This window comes from Rattus rattus, chromosome 17 (assembly GCF_011064425.1).
Source record: "Rattus rattus isolate New Zealand chromosome 17, Rrattus_CSIRO_v1, whole genome shotgun sequence".
Lineage (NCBI taxonomy): Eukaryota > Metazoa > Chordata > Mammalia > Rodentia > Muridae > Rattus > Rattus rattus.
This window is the reverse complement of record NC_046170.1, coordinates 5,025,090-5,042,515: the sequence shown is the minus strand read 5'-3', so window position 1 is coordinate 5,042,515 and position 17,426 is coordinate 5,025,090. Positions and strand designations below refer to the sequence as shown.

At 40.7% G+C, this 17,426-nt stretch overlaps 1 non-coding gene across 1 annotated transcript; it reads right to left on the bottom strand.

Annotated features, from left to right (window-relative positions):
• Window positions 1–9,825: 9,825 nt before the first annotated feature.
• LOC116886782 lies at window positions 9,826–9,932 on the bottom strand. Its single transcript, XR_004386176.1, has one exon. It is a non-coding gene; the product is annotated as a U6 spliceosomal RNA (small nuclear RNA).
• Between the last annotated feature and the right edge of the window lie 7,494 nt (window positions 9,933–17,426).

Genomic DNA, 17,426 nt, shown 5'->3' with positions numbered 1-17,426 from the left:
CCACGTGTTACATATAAGGCATCTTTGATGAATAGTCATAAACCTATGGTTCACATACCTTCAATGTCATCATGTTGTAGACAAGAAAATGGACATGAAGGTTAGAACCCTAGTCCAAGGCTACACTGGGAGTAAACGGGGGCGGGGGGGGTGCTCAAACACAAGCAGTCTGATTGCGGGAGGAGAACCGAAGCTTGTCCATGACTCTGGGTGAAATAGTTCAAGGGCATCTAAGACAAAAATCATCCCTTGTTCTCACCTCGGAACTCACAATAACAGTCTCACAGAGGAGGTGGGCAGGAGTGTGGTTAACAGTGTCAGACTGTGTAGAAGGCAAGGCAAAAATTTCTAAATGTCTCGTAAAACAGCCTTCAGAAGGTATCAGCCTCCTCGTGTGATTTCTTGCAAGGAATAGCACACTGACCTTCTACTTTTATCTATTCTTATCCTTAATTAGCAAATATTTGTCTTCTGTGAGCAGGAATGGAACAGTCGCTGGAGTTTAAACAAGTCATAATCCTCATGATAAGAAAACAGTAATTTCTTTTTCGGGTAGCACATGAGATTTCACTATTTGATTGGTTCTTAAGGTCTTGACCTCGTTCATAGATATCCACTGATTTCACTGTGGACCTAGTCTAAAGCGAAAGGCCAAATGCTTTCCTTTGATTAGTAAAGAGGCACTTCAGGTAGAGTCAATATGAACTCGGCATGTGGTCGGGCTGTGGAGAAGGCCACAGACAACCTTCTTCCTGCACCACTGAATGTCTCACAACCCAGTTTTCCATCTGCTTTGTATCCCTTGCTGACCTTCAAAAAGTTAGTCATTTTCACATTCATATACATATATATTTAAAAACTCTCAATCAGCACTTTTAATAGTTCATCTCTAGTGGCCGTTTCTGTCTCCTATAGAACAAGCTGGCATTAATCTCTTGACGCTTAAAAATACTGATTAATTTTCCAGCAATATTTCAATATTCATCAGTAATGAATTTTTATAAGTGCTGATCTTTGAGTCTCCATTTTGACATCTAGGACAAAACCCAGTCGACCTCATATGTCTGAATGTGGAAGATGATATTTGGCATTTAAGGACTCCTGAGGTCAAACAAAGGAGGTTACTCACTGGTTGACCATGGATATCCTGTCAATAGTTGATATAAGTTGCTATGATCACTTACTAACCACAGGGCCCAAACCCAGGAGGGCTAGTGAATGCCTAACAAAAGGCTCTCTTTCGGCATGAAGCTCCCTTCTCACTGTGTACTGGGAATCATGTACTTCCCACACTTCTCTTTAATCCATGACTCTGCTTACCTAACAGTGCACAGGAAGATGGTGGTTTGTCCAAATAACCACACAAAGCCCATCAGTGGCGTGCATCAGGAGGCAGTGAAAAATTTGCAAGTGGGGTTTCTTTACAATGAACTCCAGGCTAAATATTAGAATCACAAGAGTAGTATCAAGTTTTTCATCTCAAAGAAAGAATGTATGTCTGCGAAGGCCAGTTCTACCCTTGTTTCTATCCAGGCAGGTATGTCAAAGACAGGGAGAGCACGAGAGAACGGGATGGTTAAACTGGCCTGGCTGGGTTCTTCTCTTGTGAGCCTACGGTGGTAAGCGGAAGTCATGACAATTGTATGCTATTCAGACATTCACACTGGAATTTAAAGCCACACCTGTTGCCTTACATAGTAACAAGAAAAGCTTTAAAGACAGAAAACCTAGGCCAGCTAAGCATTCCAGTCAAATCATTTATCTCTGTGTTAAATAGTTCCACCTGCCTACCTATATCTAGTCCTAATTTCTTCATTCTCTCATTACTGCATATTTATTAAGTATGTAGAACTTACTTTGTGACAAATCTTGCACTAAGAAATTTGCAAAAAGAAAATCAACACCACTTTCTGGTTGTATCCAGGTTGTACTTGAGTTTGGAATGGTCAGGTCACTAGTTGTTCTTACAGAAGTGGATGGTCATGCGATGTGGTTATAGACAACTAGATTAAGCTTTGCATAGGCCCTCCAGCAATCATCTTGGGCTGGTGAGAATAAGGGACAGACCTGGCTGCCATGCATCCTCTCTGTTTAGAAGAGTTCTTCTAACTCTTGTGTTCCCATTTAGAACACATTTATCAAGCTCAGAGGTCCAGCAGACAGCGTGAAGGGCAGGGTATGGACTGGGGCTGGTGTCTTCAGACACTATTTCTGATGGCAGCATTGGCCCTCAGTACTGGTGTCTCCTCCCACCCTAAACTGCCCATTGCATAGGAAACTGTTTTACTTGTTCAAGTCATGGGCAGGTTTTCTGATTTTTGCACCTGACAGCTTTAACTGTCGAACACTCTTTGGGCTTCAGCTTGTTGATCTATAAAATGAGGGCAGTATTCTTGGAATGTGAATATTGTTAGGATTGGACAACATAGAGCACGCAAAACATAACGGACAGGGAAGAGCTCAGTAAACCTTATTTCTCCTAGGCTTGTGGACATAAACCCATTTCAACACACACACACACACACACACACACACACACACACACACACACACACACACAGACAGACACACACAGAGAGAGAGAGAGAGAGAGAGAGACAGAGAGACAGAGAGACATATAGACACATACAGACATATAGATCGCGACAGACACACATGTACATAGACACACATGCACACAGACACACACAAACACATAAACACAGACACACACAGACAGACAGACAGACAGACACACACACACACACAACTGTAGCCACTAGACACCCTTCATTGTTCATCCTTTAACTGCCTGCTCTTTCCTGTTTTGGAGGTGGGGTATGTTGGCTCTATGGCCATTGCTATGAGGCTGCATCTGTCCATTCAATAAGTAAGCTGTACCCAATTCATTTCCTAAAAATTTCCTGTACTCAGTGACAGCCTAGGGGTAAGAGTTACGTTGAAGTAGAACTGGAAATGAGTCAGTGTTCTGGTGTTCTTCAGTGACACAGCGATCTGCTTTTAGTCCATTCTCTAGTCTACAAACCACATGACTGTTGGCAAATTGCTTACACTTTCTGAACTTCTGTTTCCCACTCGGAAACAATGAAAAGAAAGCTAATCTCTCAGGCTCCTTGTAAATGCCACAAAACTCAAAGCCTTTGGAAGCACGATTCCTGGCCTCAAAAGGCTTCCACAAGCAGCCCTCTTCTTGCCTACTCTCAGGTTTCTATTTTTATTTTTCTCAGACAACTGCTAGGCTCCTTTGTTCCTGGCAATGTCTTAGGATGGGATTCCAAGAACTAGTTTAAAACACTCTCTCAAGTGGCCAGAGAGGAAAAGATGGAGTTATAGCATAATAAAGCTGAAATATGACTTAGCATCTCTCCCCAAAGGATTTGCTCTAAGGGATGCTGCACCCTGGGGAAGATGGCTTTCATTTGTTAATGAGCTTTCAAGGAAGGCAGTTCTTTTTTGTGTGGAATCCTAATGCACGCTCTACACAGGCCGAAGTTAGGAAACAAAATAGACATCCAGGAAGCAAAACTGAGAACTCTGAAACCCTCTCCTTCTAGGCAATTCCTCATTGGCTTAAACAAAGTGGAGCTCTGCTTTGTCTGAAGTAACCAGGACACTAGAATTCTTCCAACGGGGTGACCCAAACAGGTACTGGAGAGTGGTACAAGAATTTGAACTGTCTTCATCTGTGGTGGTTGGTGGGTCATGGAGTGAAAGGCAGAAAAAGTTGGAATCGTGTCACAATGGTGAAGTTTCTGAAGTGTAGAGGATTGTGGCTGTCGTCTCCATTGCTGAAGTTCTGAGGAGCAACACATAGCACCCATGTTACCTCAAAGGCAGTGGCTTCTTGATTTCTAATCTGCCCAGAGATGAGAGACACACAGAACTAGACTATATGGGTAAGCTGCTCCTGAAGAAAACATGGGAGCAGGTGTGAAGGCTGTGTTCATCTTGGGGCTTTACAGCATTTATTTATTTATTTATTTATTTAGACACCGAAGATGCATTCTCAGAAGCTGGAACCCTTTCTAAATTGATACAGTGGTAGCCATTTTGCATTAGGCCACCCTATCTCCTTTGAAAGAGGGGTCTGGGCTAGAGCTGGGACCCCTGAGGCAGGACATCAGCAGCACTCTAGGAAACCTCCTTCTAAACAGGCCTGCTCCTGAGAGGAGTAGAAGAAGGACAGTCAGGGACATTCTAATGGTCACTACTGTCCTCTTCTTGCATGACACAGAACTACATTTCCACAGACATTTAAGAAACAGGCTCCCACTGTGTGTATCTCTGTGCATATGTGTCTGTGAATCCTGCCACCCTCGTGTGGGGTGTGTGTGTGTGTGTGTGTGTGTGTGTGTGTGTGTGTGTGTGTATCTTTCTTCTTAAATAATTTGTACTTTTGTACTTTAGCTCTTAGCATTACAGTTGGTTCTGGGGTTCACACTGGGACTCGTCACTTCCTCCAGTTAGCCCATCTAAGGTCCCCTCACACTCAGCTTTGCCTTGGCAGGCCTGGATTTTGTTTTTGAGCTGCTCCACTCCTCTTGCTGACCAGGGTAAATTAGATATGCAAGCATGGGAATTAATCCCTCAACTTGCTTGTACCTGGTCACTGGAATCCAAAGAATTCTGGAGGCAGCTGAGTCTTGAAGTAGTGTGGAACAAACATTGGTGATATCTGCACACAGATATCCTCTTGGGACCAAGATCTCCAAGGTCACATAGCTCAGAATTAAAAATGAAACAAAAAGAAATCCCTTGTGAATAACTGGGAGGGGAGGTATGCTGACTCCTTCTACTTTTACTTTTTGGTCGTTAAGCTCATGTGTTCTTCCTGGGGAGATAGCATCACAGCTGCTTCTGACTTACTAAGTATATTTTCTTCAGAATAATGACACTCAACTTGTTTCTTGCAAGCAAGAAACAGGTGCAATGGTAAAATCTCATCCAGTGTTTTGTGACCAGGAAGATGCTTGTGGTGTAGTGTTCTAGATCCCATAGTTGTGGGTTCCCTGACATACTCCATCTGGTGCATAGTGGACTCCCTGGTTGCTCTACTGTGTGGGATTTCTGGCTAGTGGCCCAGGGATTCAGTAAGTGCTCAATGGTGACACAAAAGTGTATACCTCAAGTGTATATCATAGGATGCCAATACATTTGAGCAGAGTAATCTCAATCCTAGTCTTTGAGCCTACTCTGTTCTAGCTCCTTAGGGATGCATTTTCTTTAAGATGTGGGATTTCCTATTTGTTTTCTCAATACCAATACAATGCCAAGGAGACAAAAATCTAAGGTACATTACAGGTGACCTTATGAAATAGGAGTCAGCCTTACTATCTCTTTATTTGCTTGGTTCCCCACTCCCAGTAAATTTGCTTTTATAGATTAAGGAACTGAATTCAGGAATAAGACCCAGGTCATAAGCTGCTATGGCTTAGATATGGTTTATGTCACCAAAGTGGATCATATTTCTGAAGTTTGGTTCTCAGTGGTGATGTAGAGGTGATGTAGAGCCTTTAAGAGCCCCATTTGGACATATTTAGGTCATTAAAAGCAATATCCTTGAGAAGAGTTGTTGTAACTCTTGTGGAACTCTGGGATAACAGTTATCCCAAAGAGGAATGGTCATAAATGCTTGGGTCCAGTTCATTTCTTACTTCAACTTCTCATTTCATCGTGTGATTATTCCCCATGGCATCCGTTCCTATCTTTGGGATGGTGTGATGTCATTCACTGTTAGACTTTCTCTAGAGATCCAAGCAGTCAGGCTTCTCGGTATTGACCTTTCAGCTTCTAAAACTGATTTCAGTGAAACGTTTCTTCATAAGTACCCAACCATAGACATTTATTATAGTCACAGAAGATTGGCCAAAGGTGGCAGCTTCATTGCATGTTAGGAAGGCATGAAGAGCGACTTAAGATTTGGCGTTCTAACAACACCATAACCTCACTTGTTGCCTTGGAATTTTGTTGCAAAGGGAGGATTGAAGATTTACCTTTATTTTCTTGTAGAGAAAATGGATTTTCCCCTTCATAACTGTGAAGATTTTTGATTTACTGTTTAAAGAGAACTGGGAAACTTGTTAACTAAAATAAGACTACAAAATCCATATGAGTCATAGGAAATATTAAGATGGCTTTATACGGAAATAAATGCCCAGTTTGGCCAGAGTTCAGCAGCTGGCAGCATCTGTTTCAACCTGATGAACTAAATTTGGAAAGATGCTCTCTTCTTCCACCCGCATTTTTTTCAACAATTTTGCTATATGAAACGAAGTCTTGAGTTTTGTTTTGATTTAAGTCTAATTGGAATCATGCTTTCCCTGAATCTAATTTCAGTTAGAACTAATTACAGGGGAAAAGGTCATAACTCCACTACCCTGATCAAAACGTATTGGTATCCCTATAATATTGAGTCCGCTCTAGAGAGGTATAAATGAAGAAAAAATAAATTGCCTAAACACTTCCACATCTTCCTTTTGTTTAAATCAGTAGGGAAAAATTCATACATAGTTATTGACAAGAAACTCTCCCTTAGGTATGAATAAATATCAGCTTTCCAGTTGACTTGTATCCATTTCCTGATGGCAATTTGGGAATTGCCAAGTGAGAGACACATTTTGTACCTACTGAGCTTGAAATGATGGTACAACTGTAATCTCAATTGGTGTGCCATACCCCCCCTGTATAAAACACTCTCTTATAACCGTCTGGAAATTTGCAGAGGAAGAAAATGACAAACATGATTAATTTGTTTTTCTGAAAAAGAACACAAGAATCATTTATCCAAACATGGTAAGTCTTTGACATCTAAATAGTTACACGGTAGCTAAACACGAGTTCTTTAGGCACAGGTGACTCAGATTTCCATATCTGACTTATGGCAGGCCTTTATTACTGTGCACGTTTATTGTCCAGCCCTCATCTCTATCCGCCAAATCGATGGCTATTTCTTTTCTCTGGTGTTTTTTATGAGTCCAAGTCAATTAGAGACACAGTTCTGAGGTCAGATATAGGAGGACATGGCACACAGGTGGCAGCAGGGTGGTCTATAATCTCTGTAGATTTTTTGTCTCATCCATTTTTCATCTCTCAGTAGCCATACATTCTTTTTTTTTTTTTATTAACTTGAGTATTTCTTTTTTTTTTATGGTTTTAGTATTTATTTATTTATTTATCTATTTATTTATTTTTATTGGGTATTTTATGTATTTACATTTCTTTTTTTTTTTTTTAACTTGAGTATTTTTTTTTTTTCATTTTGAGTTTTTTTTCCTTTCCCGGTTTCCGGGCAAACATCCTTCCTCCCCCTTCCTTATGGGTGTTCCTCCCCACCCCCCCATTGCCGCCCTCCCCGACAGTCTAGTTCACTGGGGTTCAGTCTTAGGGACCCAGGGCTTCCCCTTCCACTGGTGCTCTTACTAGGATATTCATTGCTACCTATGAGGTCCGAGTCCAGGGTCAGTACATGTATAGTCTTTAGGTAGTGGCTTAGTCCCTGGAAGCTCTGGTTGCTTGGCATTGTTGTTCATATGGGGTCTCGAGCCCCTTCAAGCTCTTCCAGTTCTTTCTCTGATTCCTTCAACGGGGGTCCCGTTCTCAGTTCAGTGGTTTGCTGCTGGCATTCGCCTCTGTATTTGCTGTATTCTGGCTGTGTCTCTCAGGAGCGATCGACATCCGGCTCCTGTCGGTCTGCACTTCTTTGCTTCATCCACCTTGTCTAATTGGGTGGCTCTATATGTATGGGCCACATGTGGGGCAGGCTCTGAATGGGTGTTCCTTCAGTCTCTGTTTTAATCTTTGCTTCTCTCTTCCCTGCCAAGGGTATTCTTGTTCCCCTTTTAAAGAAGGAGTGAAGCCTTCACATTTTGATCATCCGTCTTGAGTTTCATTTGTTCTAGGCAACTAGGGTAATTCAAGCATTTAGGCTAATAGCCACTTATCAGTGAGTGCATACCATGTATGTCTTTCTGTGATTGGGTTAGCTCACTCAGGATGATATTTTCCAGGTCCAACCATTTGCCTCTGAATTTCATAAAGTCGTTGTTTTTGATAGCTGAGTAATATTCCATTGTGTAGATGTACCACATTTTCTGTATCCATTCCTCTGTTGAAGGGCATCTGGGTTCTTTCCAGCTTCTGGCTATTATAAATAAGGCTGCGATGAACATAGTGGAGCACGTGTCTTTTTTATATGTTGGGGCATCTTTTGGGTATATGCCCAAGAGAGGTATAGCTGGATCCTCAGGCAGTTCAATGTCCAATTTTCTGAGAAACCTCCAGACTGATTTCCAGAATGGTTGTACCAGTCTGCAACCCCACCAACAATGGAGGAGTGTTCCTCTTTCTCCACATCCTCGCCAGCATTTGCTGTCACCTGAGTTTTTGATCTTAGCCATTCTCACTGGTGTGAGGTGAAATCTCAGGGTTGTTTTGATTTGCATTTCCCTGATGACTAAAGATGTTGAACATTTCTTTAGGTGTTTCTCAGCCATTCGCATTCCTCAGCTGTGAATTCTTTGTTTAGCTCTGAACCCCATTTTTTAATAGGGTTATTTGTCTCCCTCTTGGTCCCAACTTTTTGAGTTCTTTGTATATTTTGGATATAAGGCCTCTATCTGTTGTAGGATTGGTAAAGATCTTTTCCCAATCTGTTGGTTGCCGTTTTGTCCTGACCACAGTGTCCTTTGCCTTACAGAAGCTTTGTAGTTTTATGAGATCCCATTTGTCGATTCTTGATCTTAGAGCATAAGCCATTGGTGTTTTGTTCAGGAAATTTTTTCCAGTGCCCATGTGTTCCAGATGCTTCCCTAGTTTTTCTTCTATTAGTTTGAGTGTGTCTGGTTTGATGTGGAGGTCCTTGATCCACTTGGACTTAAGCTTTGTACAGGGTGATAAGCATGGATCGATCTGCATTCTTCTACATGTTTGACCTCCAGTTGAACCAGCACCATTTGCTGAAAATGCTATCTTTTTCCATTGGATGGTTTGGGCTCCTTTGTCAAAAAATCAAGTGACCATAGGTGTGTGGGTTCATTTCTGGGTCTTCAATTCTATTCCATTGGTCTATCTGTCTGTCTCTGTACCAATACCATGCAGTTTTATCACTATTGCTCTGTAATACTGCTTGAGTTCAGGGATAGCGATTCCCCTGAAGTCCTTTTATTGTTGAGGATAGTTTTAGCTATCCTGGGTTTTTTGTTATTCAGATGAATTTGCAAATTGTTCTGTCTAACTCTTTGAAGAATTGGATTGGTATTTTGATGGGATTGCATTGAATCTGTAGATCGCTTTTGGTAAAATGGCCATTTTTACTATATTAATCCTGCCAATCCATGAGCATGGGAGATCTTTCCATCTTCTGAGGTCTTCTTCAATTTCTTTCTTCAGAGTCTTGAAGTTCTTGTTGTACAAATCTTTTACTTGCTTGGTTAAAGTCACACGAGGTACTTTTTATATTATTTGGGTCTATTATGAAGGTGTCGTTTCCTAATTTCTTTCTCGCTTGTTTCTCTTTTGTGTAGAGGAAGGCTACTGATTTATTTGAGTTAATTTTATACCCAGCCACTTTGCTGAAGTTGTTTATCAGCTTTAGTAGTTCTCTGGTGGAACTTTTGGGATCACTTAAATATACTATCATATCATCTGCAAATAGTGATATTTTGACTTCTTCTTTTCGATCTGTATCCCCTTGACCTCCTTTTGTTGTCTGATTGCTCTGGCTAGAACTTCAAGAACTATATTGAATAAGTAGGGAGAGAGTGGGCAGCCTTGTCCTAGTCCCTGATTTTAGTGGGATTGCTTCAAGTTTCTCTCCATTTAGTTTAAAAAAATATGGAACGCTTCACGAATTTGCGTGTCATCCTTGCGCAGGGGCCATGCTAATCTTCTCTGTATCGTTCCAATTTTAGTATATGTGCTGCCGAAGCGAGCACAACTTGAGTATTTCTTATATATATTTTAGGCGTGTTATTCCCTTTCCGGTTTCGGCAAACATTCCCCTCCCCTCCCCTTCCTTATGGGTGTTCCCTCCCCACCTCCCCCATTGCTGCCCCCCCCCAACAGTCTAGTTCACTGGGGGTTCAGTCTTAGCAGGACCCAGGGCTTCCCCTTCCACTGGTGCTCTTACTAGGATATTCAATGCTACTTATGAGGTCAGAGTCCAGGGTCAGTCCATGTATAGTCTTTAGGTAGTGGCTTAGTCCCTTGAAGCTCTGGTTGCTTGTAGCCATACATTCTTATGGCGAAGAACTGAAGTGTGAATGTTCAACACTATGTCTCAGTTTCTCCATAGCGATGGGGAAACGGACTGTAGGTGGGGAAAAAGATTGGTAGGGACAAGCTCTTCACCCTAACTGCTCTGTCTGAACCTTGGTGTGAATATCTGATCTGGGGCCTTTGTCGAAGGCTGTATAATGAGAGACTACTTACTCACCAGACAGTGCCGAGATCGTGGCATTTTTGGCTGTGAAATACTGAATGAATACAAATGGAGGAAAAATACCAGCGACCTCCAGCAACCTACCAGAGTCGGGGACTCTTTGTCCTCTGGTGCTAATAATACAATGCTTGGTTTTAGGAAAGCACGTTAATACTAGGGGCCATATTCGGACTCAGGGCTATTTATTAAAAAAAAATCATTACAGTAAGCCATGTGTAAATGATAAAATGTTTTTCTTTAAACCAACAGTTCCTTGCATTAAAATATGTGTACAAACTCGATCTCAGACTTTCAAGTACCCAGATAGTAAACATGAAAATATATGCACAACCAGAGTCAAATATTTGTATGCATCCATAAGAAATTACTGACTAAGAGGCCCCTTTGCCTTTGTACGCTTGTTTATATATTTATTTGTTCAAATCTTTCTGTCTATAGTTCAACGTTTTAGGTTCAAGGGAGGGAAGGAGGCATTGGGGAAGGAAGGAGGAGGAGAGAGAGAAAGAGAGAGAGGGAGAAGGGGAGAGAGAGAGAGAGAGAGAGAGAGAGAGAGAGAGAGAGAGAGAGAGTTATGAATGACTAATGTACCTAGTGTTTCAAGCCAAGCTTACGTTTCCATGGAAAAACATCGATGAGTGGAACGACCCTATTTTAATGTTTTAGAATCTAATGGTCTCTGTCCTTGAACTCAAAGCAGTCAGATGTAGACTTTGTGCTCTCAGAAGCAATCAACCGTCCCCCCTGTAAGTCAGTGACTTGCAGATTGCCCTGCAAGGTCTCCTCGATTCTTCAGGTCCATACAGAACTGTGAATTATAGCTGTGCGTGTCATTTCAAATGAGCTAATTGCTATCTCCTGGTAACAACGAAGCCGTTAATCAAGGTAACTAAACACGGCTGGAGTAATTTCACCAGAGAGGGGGGGAAAGCTTGTAAAAGACTCATACTCCACCAGGGTCCTATAACCTCCTCTTCCTCTCCCACTCAGCACACTGACATTTTATAATGCTGATATGAGTAAGGAATAATCATAATACTTAGCATTTCTATAGCTCTTAACAAGCGTTCGATAAAACGATAATTAATCCTCACGCCGCCTTCGAAAGGCAAGTGGTCGTATCTATTGTTATCCTACCCTCCAAAGCCTGGAACTGGAAAAATGTTAAGAGATTCTCAGAAAGGTTAAGAGCCTTGTCAAAGGTCATAAGACAAGCTAGTAACAGAAGTTAAAACTCCAGCTGAGACATCATGGCACGCAGATATGTGGCCTCTCGGAGGCTTGACAGCTCTTTAGTGTCATGAGGCCACCTGGGCTGCAGAAAGCCTGGTAAGGCTGAGGGAAAAACACTGTGTAGTGGCCAGAAACAGATGCTTTGTGCCCATCAGTAGCTATGGAAGGAAAAAAGCAGCTTGAGCTCCATTTCACAGTCCCCCCAACCCCGCCCTACATAGCAGCCACCTTCATTTTTACATAGGTGAGGGAACTAGGCAAAGCTTTAAAAAAATGGATTTAAAACTGCAATGTTCTTTTACCAAGCAGTGTCAGGCCACTGGGATTCCCCACTGAGATAGAATAAGGAGAGGGTAACAAGGTTCTCCTTTAGAGATCTGAGAATACTCAAGAGGAATGAGAATTAGGTGGCTCACTGGTCTTACTGGACATGCACACTCGTGCACATACACACACACACACACACACACACACACACACACACACACACGCACATGCCCCCAAACCCACAAAGAACAAAACCATCAAATGGACCAACAAAAGTAGTCTAATGCTTGCTTATTCAAATTATGTGGAAAATACATTGACTTAAGTAGCTAATACCGTTTACTGCGATCACCAATTCATGAGAACTTGGAACACGTAACACACCATAAAGCAGGTATAAAACTGCATTTTAGAGGTTAAAACTGTGAGACAAGAAATTGAGTTTACTGGAGGAAGGAGAAAATATGAATGCAAGAGGTATTTTGACAAATCAAATGCTAAAACCCCAGATTTGCAATATTAAAAACCATTTTCCGATTGCTGTTTGTCTTCATGTGTTAGCAGTCCCGAACAAAAACTGTTTAATATTCTGAAGAGAAAACCTTGTCTCCCTTAGTGATATTAATATCCAAAGCAGGCCAGAAAAGAAAGCTTTAGATAAAGAAGGTCATATGGGGGAAGATGGCTTTAATTAGCTTACAAGAAACCATCCACGCACCAGTTCTTGGAAGAGCTTGCCTGCGACTCTGTCCCACCTGCTTAATGCACAGAGCGCCGTGCTAACAAGAGCTGGCAGCTTATAGAGCGAAACTGAGAGAATCTCAGAGATTTTGTTGTTGTTGTTTTGAGAAAGCATCTCCCTTTGTGTCCCAGGCTTCTCTGGACACTGTGCTCTTCCTGCCTCTGCTGATCGAGTGCTGAGATCAACAGGCCATAATTTGAGACTTCTAAAAATGATTATGGAGAAGGACAGCAGAAACAAATGGAACCACGAGGGCATAGGAAGCAAGAAAATGCTTCCCCACTTCATCTCAAAACATTAAGAGAGATCAGCTTACTAGCCAGCCTCCAGTTATCTATTTTGTGGGCTCAAACAGTTGCTGCAGCTTCCTGGGTATTTTACTAGATTGTATTTGCATGCATATGTGGTTTGGAGGAAGAGGGGCTGGAGTATTTTCTTTAATTGATATTTGTTAATTGACTAAGATTATTCATACTTTCATATAGAAAAACTTAGTAGGGAATCTTACAGGTTCAAATATTCAGATGTTTATCATAATCCATTGGTTCATATAAAAGATGTTATTAGAGTAGTGTTAATGAAATCTCATGTCACATTTCTGTGTTTGTCAGAGTCTCATCAGGGATGTTAGAAAAAGGACTTTATTAGGCAATAAGAGAACTTCATAAGCCATGGCGTTAGAGGTGGGGCACGCCAGGCTCAAATTTTCATACTACTTTGCAGCCTGAAAATGTATGTGGTAGGAACCAGTGCATTTGGCCATAGAGGAAGGAAATCAAAGGAGAGACTTTGAGACCACACTGGGGCAGCCATTTGGAATTGCTTGTGCTGGGCTTTAAGATTGCTTTTCTCTATTTAAACATAGATTGCAACTTGGAAAAACTCTGAATGAGACACTGATACTGGAATTGTTTGAAATCAAAATAACTCTCCTTAGCCATTTTAATCATGTCCAAAAAAAAAATCAAGTTCAAGGGTAAAGGTGGCATTTCCCTCCCAATCAAATACTAAAAGATTGCTTCATTGGCCTGCATGGCTTTGTACAAGCCAGTATCCAACTTCCCAGCAGATGAGCGCCGGGTGGCTTATCTGACAGAATTATTATTTGAATCATTAGGATGCTGGAGCTAAAGGAAACAGGGCATCACTTTCAATTCTGGAAAAGGCTCTCTCTCGAAGGTGACTTACACATTCATTACATTCTTTGCCTATGTTAATTAGTAATCAAATATTCTAAATGGGTGATGGAAAATAATTTCGTCTATCGCTAGCATCCCAAATCATAGTCATAAGGTTTAAAAAGTCTGATTAGGGAGTTTTACTAAAATATCTCCCTAAGTGTCACTTTGCTATATTTTCCAAGTTATTAAATCTTCTGTAAGCATATGACCTATCTGAATACATGTAAAGTTTATTTAGAAGGTAAATAAAATTAGATCAGAAATCTCTAACCATACTGTTTAGTCTACTTTATCTTCATGAGAGAGGCTGGTAGAATGAATGAACCTTAATTAACTTATTGGCTCCTTGGTCATGCAATTGCTATGCGAATCCATTATTTTAATTGGCTGTCTTCTGTGGACAGTTTTATGTATGTAGAGAGAGTGAAACAACAAGTTAATTTCTAATAATTCTCTATTTGTTTAGTTCTTCCAATGGTATCCATCATTCTAGATTTTTAATCACAATTTTCTAAAGGTGCAAATGGAGGATGAAGATTCTTCTCTGAATCTCCTGAATTTGAGAGAAGGTAAATCATTTAAGTCACAGGAGACAGAAGAGGACCACGGTAGAATATACTCATAGCATTTTGAGTTCTGACGTGGTGAAGAGGCCCCCTATTCTAGCTTTACAGGATGGCCATGGCTCCTGCCAGATACACTGAATATGATAGCAGAGAAAGTGGGAAAGAGCCTTGAACTCATAGGCACAGGCAGAAATTTCCTAGACAGAACTCTAATGGCTCATGCTCTAAGATCAGGAATCGATGAATGGGACCTCATGAAACTGGAAAGCTTCTGTAAGGTAAAGGGCATAGTCAAAAAGACAAATCAGCATCCTACAGATTGGGGAAAAAATCTTCACTAATCCCACATTTGATAGAGGGGGATATCCAAAATATATAAAGAACTCAAGAAGCTTACCACCAAAAAACCAAACAACCCAATCCAAAAATGGGGTATAGAACTAAACTGAGAATTCACAATAGAGGAATCTGGAATGGCTGAGAAGCACCTAAGGAAATTTCAAAGTCCTCAATGATCAGAGAAATGCAAATCAAAATGACTCTGAGATCCCACCTTACACCAGTCAGAATGGCTAAGATCAAAACCTCAGGTGACAACACATGTTGGCAAGGATGTGGAGAAAGAGGAATACTCTGGGTTGGGGATTTGGCTCAGAGGTAGAACGCTTGCCTAGCAAGCGCAAGGCCCTGGGTTCAGTCCCCAGCTCCAAAAAAAAAAAAAAAAGAAAAGAAAAGAAAAAACAAACACAAAGGAAAGAGGAACACTCCTCTATTGCTGATGGGATTGAAAACTGATACAACCATTCTGAAAATCAATTTGGAGGTTCCTCAGAAAATTGGAAATAGATCTACCTAAAGACCCAGCAATACTACTCTTGGGAATATACCCCAAAGATGCCCCACCATGCCACAGGGGCACATGTTTCACTATGTTCATAGTGGCCTTATTTGTGATGGCCACAAGCTGGAAACAAGCCAGATGTCCCACAACAGAAGAATGGATACAGAAAATGTGGTTCATTTACACAATGGAGTACTACTCGGCTATTAAGAACAAGGACATCCTGAGTTTTACAGGCAAATGGATGGAACTAGAAGAATGTCATCCTGAGTGAGGTAACTCAGACCCAAAAAGACATGCATAACATGTTCTCACTAATAAGTGGATATTAGCCAAAAAAAGGATAGGATACCCAAGATGCAGTCCACAGAACTCAAAAAGGTCAACAAGCTAGAGCATACTTCTTTTAGATTTAGATTCTGCATGTACGAGAAGCATACAGTACTTGTTTTCCAGAATCTGGCTTTTTTCCTTAATAGAACTGATTCCTAGTTGTATGTATTTTACAGAAAACACCATGACTTCATTTTTTTTTTTTTTTGGTTCTTTTTTTCGGAGCTGGGGACCGAACCCAGGGCCTTGTGCTTCCTAGGCAAGCGCTCTACCACTGAGCTAAATCCCCAACTCCTCCATGACTTAATTTTTCTTGTGGCTGCATAAATGTCTATTGCTTATACATACCACATTTTCTTTATTAGTCTGCTGAGGGACATTCATTTCCTGAATAGTGAACACAATGCAACAATGAACACAAATATGGATGCCGTCTCTACAGTATTTTGACTCTGAGTCTCTTAGGTTTATACCATAGAGTGGTATGGCCCACGTAGTAGTTCTAGTTTGCCTTCTTGAAGAATCTCCATCTGGAATATCACAGTGGCTGCACAAGCTTATACTCCTATCAGCAGTGGATGAAGCTTCCTCACCAGTACTTGTCCTTTATTTTCTTGATGATCATCTGTTAAGCCTGACTTGGCTTTGGTTGAGACAGATTCTGATGGGGTGAGATGGACTCATAAAGCACTTTTAGTTTACATTTTCCTGATGGCTAATGTTGTTAAACATTTTAAAAACTATATATTGGCTACTTGTATTTCTTCTTTAGACAACCGTTTGATGATTGAAAAAATCTAAAATGAATTTTGCCAATTTTTCTCCATCTATCGAGATGAAAGTATAATTTTTCTTAATTAGTATAGTAAGTCACATCATGTTTAAGGTGTTAAATATGCATTGTGTCCCCCAAATAAACACTTGGTTATATTACTACTTTATGAGATATGATTTGTTAGTAATTATCCACTTGAAAATGTACAACTTAGGGATTAGGAAGATGGCTCAATAGGCAAGAGTATTTACTATGAAAGCAAGAGGGTCTGAGTTCAAATCCCCAAGACTCACATAAAAAGCTGATTGTGCCTATATGTGGTTGTATTGCAGTGTTGGTGGGCAGAGACAAGGGGATCCTAGGAGATCTCTGACTAAACAGTCTGGCAAATGGTGGGCTTTGGGTTCAGTAAGAGACTTTCTCAACAAATAGTGTTTATATATATATATATATATATATATATATATACATACACACACACACACACACACACACACATATATATATATATATATATATATATATATACCTAAATATAACCTGGTCAATCTGTATAACGTTGCCAGTATGTATGTTCTCGGGCTGACCATTTGGTATTGGATAAACACTTGGTGTGGTCTACCTTGAGGAAGACTATTTCTGACTTACAATTAAAAATAATTAATGAAAGAAGTCATGAATTTGAAAGAGAACAGGGATAAGTAGATGGAAAGATTTGGAGGAAGAGAAGAAAAGGGAGAAATAATGCAATTTCATTATAATTTCAAAAATAAAAGAAAAATGTCAAATACATTGTGAAAAGCTATAGAGGAAGACGTGCTGCTTTTTTTCTGCCCTCTAAGCATGTACATGGGCATATGCCCCCTCCCATGTGCAGATGTATCATCTGGGAATGAACACCAAGCTTCTCCATTTTTCATATCGGTACCCCAGGCAGACCCCTTAAAATACCTTAAAAACAAGACAATTTGAGTAAGAAGAAAGGGAAGCTAAAACTGGAAGACAGATGCATGCCATCAGATAAAGAAAACATGATGAACACATACAAATATG